Here is an 11412-nt window from a genome sequence, read left to right as displayed (position 1 = left end):
CTTTTTCTTATAGATGATCAAGTAGGGAAAGGAGAGGTGAGACACTGAGTGGACCCAACAATATTGGGAGCTCTTAATTTATTTCCAAGTAGTAGCATTTTGAACATTCGTATGAGAATTTCAGAGCGGTCATGTGTGGGCCAGAAGCTAAGGTTTGTAGTGTATGTACTGTGCACTCAGTACTGTGCTGAACCCGTATCAGGTGAGCATTTGATTTACTGCCCAGGCACTATTAGAGAGTCACTAATTTCCTCCTCATGTTTTTGGAGAAAATCCTCAGCATAACATATCACTTCCAGCCTCCTGACCACTCATCTCTCCTCCAAGGAAGAAAAAACTACTTAGCTGATGGAGGCTGAGGCCGAAAGACAGAGCATGCATGGTTCCGCCCCTTGCCCTGCCTCTCTTTGCGCCTGCTTGCAGAGAGCCTCGCTTCAGCTCTGCCCTTCCATTCCCTAAGTTTAACCGCTAGGCTCTGCTTTTGGCAGGGGAGCACTAAGTCAAGGTGCTCTTTGGAACTTCAGGCTTGCTTGCCTGTATCTGAGAGGGTAAATCTGTCTCCATCTGGGTTTCACCACTCAACAGCTCACCATTGCCAGCTTACCATAGACCCAAGTCACATCCTCCAACCTGCATCTGCCTGCTTCTGTCTCTATTTCTCAGACTCAGTTTGTGCCAAATTTGCGGTGTGGCCTTGGGCAACTTCTTAAACCTCTCTGAGCTTCTCCATTCTGCAAGTACTAAATATCTATTCTATGTGATTTGTGGGAAATAAAGCATTCTCCAAGGACCCGTCACCTAGTGGGAGAGTCACACATAGAAACAAATACACGGTTGGAGGATGAGAGTGCTGGGATGGATTAGTGATGTCTGACCTGGGCATGGACTGTGACAGTGGCATTTGTCACCCCTGCTCTGTGGGATGTGAAGGTTTAAATGGAACATCTGTTTTCTGGGTTCTATTACAGCTAGTGCCAAGACCTCCCCACCTCTTGTTCACTGTAATTTAATTCAACAGGCATGTGTTTGTTGCTTTCTGTGTGCCAGGCATTTACATTAAAAAATTCCTTAATGGGGGTGCCTGAGTGACTCAGTTGGTTAAGCATCCAACTTCAGCTCAGGTCATGATGTCACAGTTCATGGGTTCAAGCTCCGTGTCGGGCTCTGTGCTGACAGCTAGCTCAGAGCCTGGAGCCTCCTTCGGATTTTGTACCTCCCTCTCTCTCTGACCCTCCCCTGCTCATGCTGTCTCTCTCTCTCTCAGAAATAAAACATTAAAAAAATATTTTTAATTCCTTAACGTCTATCACATGCCCATCGTTCCATTATGAACATCAATCTTGGCTCATTGGAGAGATGCTTTTTGGCGAATTTCATTATGAACTCCCTATGCAGGGCAAAGGCACATGTCATATTTCAACCTTCAACGCAGAGACTAATGGCAGCACACGACAATATAGAACATTAATTTCTCCCTGTGACTGTTGACTCTATGTATGAATCAGAGTTAGTAAAGGCGTGGCTGAGAAGTACCCTCACAATGATCCCATGACTTCATCCAATGCTTGCCATATATGAAGCTAAGTTTTACCACCTGGTTTTGTAGAGTCCTCACTACCCACAAGGCAACCTCCATTGTCATCCCCATCATTCCTATTAAAAAGGTGAGGAAATTAAAATTTAAGTCAGTTAGGGGTCTTGCCTAATGTACCAGGACTGCAAGTGACAGAGCTGAGCCTTGAACCCAGGTCTGTATAACTTCAGGGTCCATAACTATCTCTCCCACATACGCCGTCACTGGGAAACAAAACAAAACTTCTGGGCTAAATCTTTCCTTCTGAAAAGTTCTAAACAGCACGCTTACTGAATCCCAGTGTCCCCAGTTTTGGTGAGGTATTACCACCGGGTCACCTTGGACAAATCAACTCCCTCATGGGCCCTGATTTCCATATCTGGAAACGTGGACATTCAACTTGAGGATTGGGAGCTTCCTTGGCTCAAAAAAAAAAAATCCTATGATGTATATTTCAAAATCAAGATGGTAAAGTCTTAATAAAATGCATGTGTAATTTATCTATGTCATATATTAATTTATTAACACTTCCTCATTGATAATTAGATAATCATTTTCTCCCACATCTCAGTGGGGAAATGGCTCTCTTTCCAGATCATTGACAGGAAAGGCTGAAGGAATCATATCTTCAAGCTGCCACACCAAGCTGCTGCCTCCATCACTAACGCGTTCTACCAGCAGCATTTGGCATCTGTGCGTTGAAGACCTGGGGCCGGATTACATTTCTAAATCAAAACGCAGTAAAGTTCACATTCAGAAGGATTTCACCATAATCCAGTAGTACCTTAATGGGCCTTTAAGCCTCAAACCACATTTTAACCCGTGAATTCTCAGGGAGAGCTTGGTCATATCATTTTTCAATAGAGACATTTCATGGTTTATTGATTTTATCCAAGAATTTAAAAAGGCACTTATAGAAAAAAGGAGTTTGGCTTAACTTGTAAAACTAAATGGATCCTGAGCCCTAGATTTAAAGGAGTCTTGCTTGCTAAACACAACAGTAAATGAATTACGCATAAACAACCGGGCCCAAGTGAACAATGAAAATTGTTTCCTCTACAGCTACAGAAAATAGCTGCACTTGGTTGAGGACAAGAGTATTTCTCCTTTATGCACAGCTAAAAGAGTATGTATGGACATACATACAGTATGGACAGTATGGACATAACTCAGGCTTTGCAGCTTTTTGGCCAAAGCACACAAATTGATTCTGGAATGTCTAGGGCTAAGCAATAGACCATGCGCTCATTAATGGACATGAGTCTTGAGCTAGAAGGTTGTTCTCACCGTTCTGAATTTTAAAAGAAGAAGAAGGCAAAGAGTGGGGGAGTGGGATGAAAGTAAGAAAGAAAAGAAGAAATGGAAGGAAGCACTGTATTCATGGGTGGAGATGAGTTGCTTCATGGCCTTTAGTCCGTCCAGCCTGGGTATCTCAGCAATGGTTCTGTTTGGAGCCATCTCATCTCTTGATGAGATGAAGAAGGCAGAATGCCCCACCAAGGTAAGGTGGTGATAGGTTGCTGGACCATTGGCCTTGGAAGACATCTGAAACTTGAGACATCTTTATTTAGAGCTAAGAAAACTAAGGCAACTGAAGACCAAGAGGCAGGGAAATTGCCTGAGTCGCTCGGCTTGGAAGTGGTACACCTGGTACAGAACGCTCATCTGCCCCTTCTCAGGCGGCCACCCATTTCATCCCCGAGGTCATCCCAGGATGCACCCACAGCCATCTTCTCCTACTGCAACAACCTTGGGTCACTGTTCAAACGTGAAAGGTCAAAATAGAAGAGACTTTGGATCTTAACAGTAAGGTGAACTGAATTGAGATTAGAATCAGAACCAAGTTACCCACTTACACTCAACAGCTACCACCTATCAGCTGGTGCCAGCAAGGTGCTCTTTATAGCAGAGAAAATGAAGGTCAGCATCACATCATTTAATCAGAATCATCAAGTTTTTGTGAACACGTGCCATGGGGAGAGAAGTAGGAAGAGGAGACGGGAAGCAGAATGGAGGAAAGGAAGACATAGTCACAAGGTGCCAGGATTATTTGGTCACCAGAGATCAAACCCACGGAGGCTCATACATGAGCGGTGTGTATTCCCATCTCCTAACAACTACAGAAGAAACAGTAGAGGAAAAGCCACCAGAACTCTAGCTGATGGAAGACAGTGTACAACACTCTGCCCTTGTTCAGAGATGTTTTTGTATGTTATCTAAAATCGGAAATCCAAACAGAGAGGTCAAATATAACAGCTGAGGTGTCAAAATATTTAATCCACTTTCTGATTCAACAAACATGTTCCCAGTGCCTGTTGTCCGCTGGGTTCTGCAGGGCACTCGGGCAGGGCATTCGTTCAGTAAGGCCAGTAGGCTCCACGTCTGCATGGCACTTTGAACCTAGTGCAGTGTCAGATACGCTACCTAGGTGCCAAGGGGGAAAATTGGTGGTGGGGGAAAAGGAGGTCTAAATCTGGGCCAAGAAAGGTCTTTCTAAGGAGGTGACATTTCATGTGAGACCTGCACCGGGGGCAGATCCCCACCCTGGGGAGAATGAAGGTGCATCCCAGCAGCAGATCCAGCAGCTGGAAAAGTCTGGAAGTGGGAAATGGCTTCGTGTGCCCGGAGCTAAAGGAAGGCAAGTGCAGAGGAGAGGGAGGCGAGTAGTGTAGGGTGAGGATGGAGCCCCATGGGCCTGGGTGGAGGGTTTGGATTCTCTTCTGAGCACAGTGTGAGCCCACCAGAGGGCTTGCCAACAGTCAAGAGAAAGGCGCACAAAAGTCTGTGTGTAGGTTCAGCACTGGGCAAGCCCTGCCTTCCGGCTCCCTGAGCACTCACTGCTTTGTCTCCCTGGGCTGCTTTCATAGCAGTCTCTCCAGCCTTGATTTTCTCAGCTCCTTCTCTCCATGGCTCTCTTGTAGAGCTTCAGAATGAATAGAAACAAAGGGAAAAGCCCACCCTGAGGGGCCCCAGGCCTGCCTTACTTGGTGTGCAGAGACAGGGACCACAGCGCAGCTATGAACAGCCCTCTGCAGCCTGAAGCAGAGGGAGGGTGTGGTGGGAGGCCAGATACTTGCTGCCATGGTGAAAAGGACCAGCCCAGGCATCTCTGCAGACCCTCCATTCCTCAGAGAATGGGGCAAGCGAAAGGCAGCTGCAGGGAAACAGAGGTGTCACAGTAACACACCCAAGATGGGCCAACAGGCACTTGCCTCTAGAACTGGAAAAAGGGTCTGGGGCCAGAAGACCCTGGTTCAAGTCCCTACTCAGGCTTGTGGCAAAGTCTATAGCCTATAGGTTTGGCTTGCCCCCAGATGCTCTCCATACTTGTCCACTCTGGTCTATGGGAGGGCTGATTCCCTTGCCCTCGGCTCCCTGTTGGGTCTGGCCAATGGAAATAGGAGGACATGAGGAAAGGGAGATCCTGGTGTTTATGCCCCAGGAGTATGTGTTTACTCAACAGCTGTGGATTGTCAGCTGCTGGCTTTCTTTCCTGAAGACCTTGGTTCCTGGAAGGCAGCCCTGTCCTACCTTCCCCTCCAAATCTTAACATCCTTCTCCCTCTACTCCTACGGGCCAAGCGGTAGTCATGGCTCTCATTATTGCAAGCACTGGATGCTTCTCCATCCCTTATTGGCATCCTTACCACTGCTGGAAACCTCCATCAATACATCAGTAATACCTTCATTAACCTTGTTGCCATGGTGAAAACATCATGCTAAATGAAAGAGGCCAGACACGTACGCATGCTGGATGATTCCATTTACATGAACTTTTCAGAACTGAGAAATCCATAGGGAAAGGAAGCTGGCTGGTGGTTATCAGGAGCCACGGGAGGGAGAAATGTGGAGAAGCTGCTTAATGAATAAGGGCTTTCACTTTCAAGTGTTGAGAATGTTTTGGAACTGGCTAGAAGTAGTGTTTGCACAACAGAGAACATATTAAACACCATGTACTTGTTCCCTTTAAAATGGTTAATAGTAGGGGCACCTGGGTGGCTCAGTCAGTTAAGCATCTGACTTCAGCTCAGGTCATGATCCCACAGTTCATGAGTTTGAGCCCCACATTGGGCTCTGTGCTGACAGCTCAGAGCCTGGAGCCTGCTTCACATTCTGTGTCTCCCTCTCTCTCTGCTCCTCCTCCTCTCATGCTCTGTCTCTCTCTCTCTAAAAAATAAATAAACATTTAAAAACTTTTTAAATAAAAACAAAAAAATGGTTAATGGTATGGTATATGAATTTCACCTGAATAAATTATGTTTTCTTAATTTCAACATACTTATCTAAAAAAATTTCTTTGTTGTTTATCTGAAATACAAACTTCACTGGGCATTTGTATTTTGTTTGCCCACCCTGAGGAAGGAGCTATAATCCACAGCCACTGTTTCTCAAACATATTTTACCAGAGAACCCCTTTCCATGGGCATGTAGGGGATCTGCATTCCAGAGTCCACACTCCCGCAAACACTGGGATAGTGCTGAAGGACTGCGCCTTGGGTCAGACATCAGGGACTCAAAAACTCCTTCTTGTCTTCGGTTTCTTTATTGTATAAACTGAGCAAAATAATGATGCCCCCTCAGGGCTAACCAAGAGGTTTAAATTAGATAATGTAATAAAAAGTTCAGACCAGGGGCGCGTGGGTGGCTCAGTCAGTTAAGCATCTGACTTTGGCTCAGGTCATGATCTCACGGTTTGTGGGTTCAAGCCCTGCACTGGGCTCTGTGCTTCAGTGGGGGAAGGACAGAGAGAGAGAGAGAGAGAGAGAAACAGAATCTGAAGCAATCTCCAGACTCTCAACTGTCAGCACAGAGTCGATGCAGGGCTTGAACCCATGAACAGTGAGATCATGACCAAGCTGAAGTCGGACGCCTAACCGACTGAGCCACCCAGGCATCCAAAGCCAGTAACATTTCAGTGGGACTTAGAAAATCTTTGCCTTCAACCAGGAAAATGAAAAGAGTCAGCCAAATATAATTTCTGGCAAAGAGAGGTACCATTTCAGAGGGGAAGAGGTGTGTACAAAATGAGGGAGCCCCTTTGCAGGCTATTCATAAACTCAGATTCATCTTTCCACCTGGTTATTTTTTGTCATCATTTCAGGGCAGATATTTGGAGGTTGATCCTCAGGGATCTCTGAAGTAGCCCAGAGGCCTCACAAAGGGGCACCGTGAAACCTGGGCCTTCCTTCTGCTACACTCACACACATCCCGGCTGAGTCACCTCAGCCACCATTTTGTAGCTGCAAGGAGTTCATGTGCTATTGGAACCCTGGCCCTGGGGAAAGAGTCAATAGAGCAGGGATGCCTGGCTGGTTCAGTTGGTGGAACATGTGACTTTCAATCTCAGAGTCGTGGGTTCAAGCCCCACATTGGGCATAGGGATTGCCTTTAAGAAGAGATTTTTAATAAAGAGCCAACAGAGCAAAGACAGAAAAGATATTTTAAGACACAAGTAGTGGGGCTCAAAAGGGAGGCTGTGGAACAGGGTATTTCAACCTTATTCAAATCTCACTGTATTAGTTTCCCATAGCTGCTGTAACAAATTTTCACAACCTGGTTAGCTTAAAACAACAAAATTTATTGTCTCACAGTACATTAAGACGAGAAGTCCAAAATCACGGTGTAGACAAGATCATTTACTCTCTGATGGCTCTAGGGGGCATCCTTCCTTGCCCCTTCCTACTTCCTGGCTGTTGCCAACAATGCTGCCCTTCCTTACAATGGCATCAAGCCAATCTCTGCCTCTGCTATCACACACTGTTCTCCCTGTGCACCTTCACATCATTTCCCTGTGTGTGTGTGTGTGTGTGTGTGTGTGTGTGTGTCTGTCTGTCTGTCTGTCTGTCTCTGTATCCTACCTCTTCTTAGCACTCATATTGGATTAGGGACCCACCCTACTCCAACATTGCCTTCTTCCCTACTTGTATGTATTACAACTGTGTTTCCACATAAGGTCACGTTCTGGGGAGGTTATGAATTCTTGGGGGATAATCTTCAACCCAGTACAGTCACTTTCAGGATAATTATAGCAGACCTAAAGGTACTTACTATGAGTCAGGCACTGCTTAATGTGCTGTATACACACTGACTCACATAATCCTTGGAATGACTCTAAGAAGTAGGTATTACTATAATCTCCACCCAACAGATGAGGAAATTGGGCTACAGAGAGGTTAAGTAACTTGCTCAAGGTTATACAACTAACAAGGAATAGAGTAAGGATTTGAATCCAGGTGGAAACTTCTAGAATCTATCCTCTCAACATTACACTGGGTTATCTCTCAGAAGGTTTGGATGGTCAACTGCTTAAAACCTACCTCCCACTGGGTGTTATATGGAAACCAACTTGACAGTAAACTATTAAAAAAATAAATAAAATAAATAAAACCCACCTCCCAGACAAGGAGCCTCATAATAAAAATAGTAGCAACCAAAAGTACAACAAGAAAAGCTAACATAAGTGCTTGGTGGGTAGACAGTAGACCCCATCAATATCTTCGTTTTTACAGACAAGGGAATGGAGACCTGAAGACAGTAATTGCCCATGGTGACACAGATAGCAAGCTCTAGAGCAGATTTCTCAAGGGCATTCATGATTACTATTTTATGTTGGTGACTAAATCCTCCCATCCATCTTGGGAATTGAGAGATATCTTAATGTGCCTCCAGAAATCCCATTTGCAATGGATCTGTTGAGGCTTGAAGACTGGCTTCTGTGGAAACAAACACATCGTCCTGATTTGTAGTATTTATTAACTTCCATGGTATAAAAACTCTCAGCAAGGCCAATTTTAAGCCCCAGGATGGTGTCACCAAGTTCAGATCTGGGAGGAAGTGGGCACAATCAGTTCTTGAGAGACTGTTGACCTGGCTCAGTCACACCACTGCCCAAGGGATCATGGGTAAAAGATCGATGTGGACTTTTGAAAGAAAACAAAGTTCCTGGTCTCCTGGATCAAGACTGAGAAACAAAGATTCCTGTAGCTTTTAGAGGAGCAGGCAGAGTGAATAGAGTCAGAGAGGCAATCTCCTAGGCAGGCATGGGATGTACTTGGTATCCACAGCACTTCTAAGAATTAACAGGTATTGGGGCGTTTGGGTGGCTCAGTTGGTTAAGCATCCGACTTTGGCTCAGGTCATGATCTAGTGGTTCGTGGGTTTGTGTCCCGCGATGGGCTCTGTGCTGACAGCTCAGAGCTTGGAGCCTACTTAGGATTCTGTGTCTCCCTCTCTCTCTGTCCCAACCCCCTCAAAAATAAGTAAACATTTAAAAACTTTTTAATAAAAAGAAGAATTAACAGGTATTATTTGCACTTAATATGTGAGAGATGCTTAATAATTAATCACTACTAAATGATCATTATGAGGTCATTAAAAGAGAACTTTGCATTTACATGAAACCCTCCCATCAACTGTTATGGTTAAGCCTTAGGATATTCCAGTTTTCAAGATAAAATAGAAAAGATTTACCCTCTCTGAACAGTTGAAGAAACTGACGCAAAGAGAGGAGAAGTGACTTGATCCAAGTTTGTGCATCAGAGCTAGCCTTGAACCTGGTCATCTGAACCAAAGCTGGAATCCACAAATCTGGGGGTTAGTTTGATCCGGGTGAGGGCATGGAGCAAGTCTGCCTTGGGAGGGTGGTGCTGCTCTCTGTACAGTTAAAGGGGTGGGGGTGGGATGGACAAGACTCCCCAGGGTGGCAGAGGGAGCCAGGTCCCCAGGTGTCCCAGAGGTGAGGTGCTCCCCAGGCACAAGGACTTCAAGGAGAGGTGTCAGTGGATGAGTCTGGCAATGGCTGATCTAAGAAGCTGAGGTCCTAAGAAGGGCTGCCAGCCCAGATCTCACCTAACATGAATCTGAAAATCTAGAAAACCAAAACTTAGGTGGAAGCCTAGAGGGAAATGAATATATATCTGTGTTCTGACCTCTGCCCTTCGCTGCCCATGTCACCTGAACATGTCTCCTCACTGTGCGAGCAGAGAACAAAGGTGGAGTGACTACAAATGTCAAAGAATTTAGGAAGCAAAGACCCTTTGTGGGATTATCAGAAGCTTTCTAACCCAATGTGGACCCCCAGTCTTTCATCTCCTCCTTCCCATTCCCCAACGTAGCCATCTTGTTAAGTTGTTTTTATTTTTAATTTTTAAATTATTACAGACATACAGGAAGTGTCAAGAATGGTAGATAGAATCATTCTGTGAACACTTCACCCGGCTTCCCTGAAGGACGACATCTCTATATAACTAGTACAATATCAAAACCGGAAACTTGACGTGGGTATGATACTGTCAACCAGACTACTTACCCGTTTTCTTATGCACTCCTACATGTTGGGGGGAGAGGGATGTAGTTCAGTGCAGTTGATCCTTCATCTAGAGTCCTATAACCACCCTTAAATAGGATCCAGACTCTTTCATCACCACCAAGAAACTCCCTCATGCCACCCTCTATAGACTCACCCTCTACTCCTGTCCCTGTGTCCTGGCAACCACCAACCTGTTCTCCATCTCCAGGGTTTTGTCATTTTGTGTATGCTATGTAAATGGAATCATACAGCACGCAATCTTTTGAGATTGGCTTTTTTCACGAAGCAAAATGCACTTAACCATGTTGTTACATGTTGAGTTGAATTGTGTCCCTGTCAAATTCACATGGTGAGGTCCTAACCCTCAGTATTCCAGCATATGACCTTATTTGGAAATAGGGTCAGTGCAGATATTAAGATTAGATCCTACTAGAGTAGAGTGGACCCCTCATCCAACATGACTGAAGTCCTTATGAAAAGGAGAAAGTTAGACACAGATAACATGCACAGGGAGAACATCATAGAGGATTGGAGCCAAGCTGTCACAAGCCTCAGAATGGCCAGAAAGTAGGAAACAGGTGGGAACAGATCCTTCGTTACCACCTTCAGAAGGAGAAAGGCCCTATCAACACCCTGATCTCTGACTTCCAGTCTGCAGAACTGTAAGACTGTAGATTTCTGTTGTTTAAGCCATGCAGTCCTGTGGTACTTTATTATAGCAACCCTAACACGACAAATACATTGCATACCTCAAAAGTTTGTTCCTTTTCATTGCTGAGGAATGTTCTGCCATGTGGATGTACGAGAGAGCATTTAACCATTGACCCATTGGAGGACATTTGGATTGTTTCTACTCTCAGGTGATTAGTGAATAAAGCTGCTATCAAAGTTCATGGACATGATTTTGTCTAAACAGTTTTTGGTTCTCTGGGATAAATATCCAAGAGTAGAACTTCTGGGTTAAGAGGCAAACATATGTTTACTTGATAAGAAATTGCCAATTGTCCCATATCGTTAATTTTTATGGTGTGGTAGGCTCCCTGCAGCCTCTGATGAGCACTTCTTCCACTTTTAAACGCTGCAATGGACTCTTGGAGGGAAGGGGGAAGAGGAGGAGGTTGGCGTCACAGCTAGAAGGCATGCAAACATACCAGACACATGGCATTCTGCTAAATTGTGCTGCTGACGATGGCGGTGTGGATTACCCAAAAAAGCCAGAGTCAACGTTGGTTAGCAGAGTGAATTCAACAAATCAGGACTGGGATGGAGCCTTGTTCCCTAAATCCTCTCAATCTGAGGCAGACACACGTACACAAAGAATCTCCATGCAACCGAGAATGACTAGGAGGGCTGGGAATTGTGAGACATGCATAATCCAAAACAGCCAATAAACCCCAAATTATAAGCATTGGGCTCTGAAGTGTATGAAGTCCTTCTTAAGTGCTTCTTACTCAGGGTGTTATTGTCCGGAGCATGAGTAGGCAGCTTGGAGACAGGGCTGAGATGAAAATTTAATTCCAGGCAAACCAGAA

The 11412-nt window shown here is 45.0% G+C and overlaps 1 non-coding gene across 1 annotated transcript; it reads left to right on the top strand.

The window, feature by feature from the left end:
* The first annotated feature begins 6875 nt into the window (after positions 1-6875).
* TRNAE-UUC lies at positions 6876-6948 on the top strand. The gene has a single exon. It is a non-coding gene; the product is annotated as a tRNA-Glu (tRNA).
* Positions 6949-11412: the final 4464 nt, after the last annotated feature.

This window comes from Hyaena hyaena, unplaced genomic scaffold, assembly GCF_003009895.1.
Source record: "Hyaena hyaena isolate Hyena2069 unplaced genomic scaffold, ASM300989v1 scaffold_128, whole genome shotgun sequence".
NCBI lineage: Eukaryota > Metazoa > Chordata > Mammalia > Carnivora > Hyaenidae > Hyaena > Hyaena hyaena.
Note: the sequence above shows the minus strand (reverse complement) of the source record. Positions and strands in the feature narration are given on the sequence as shown.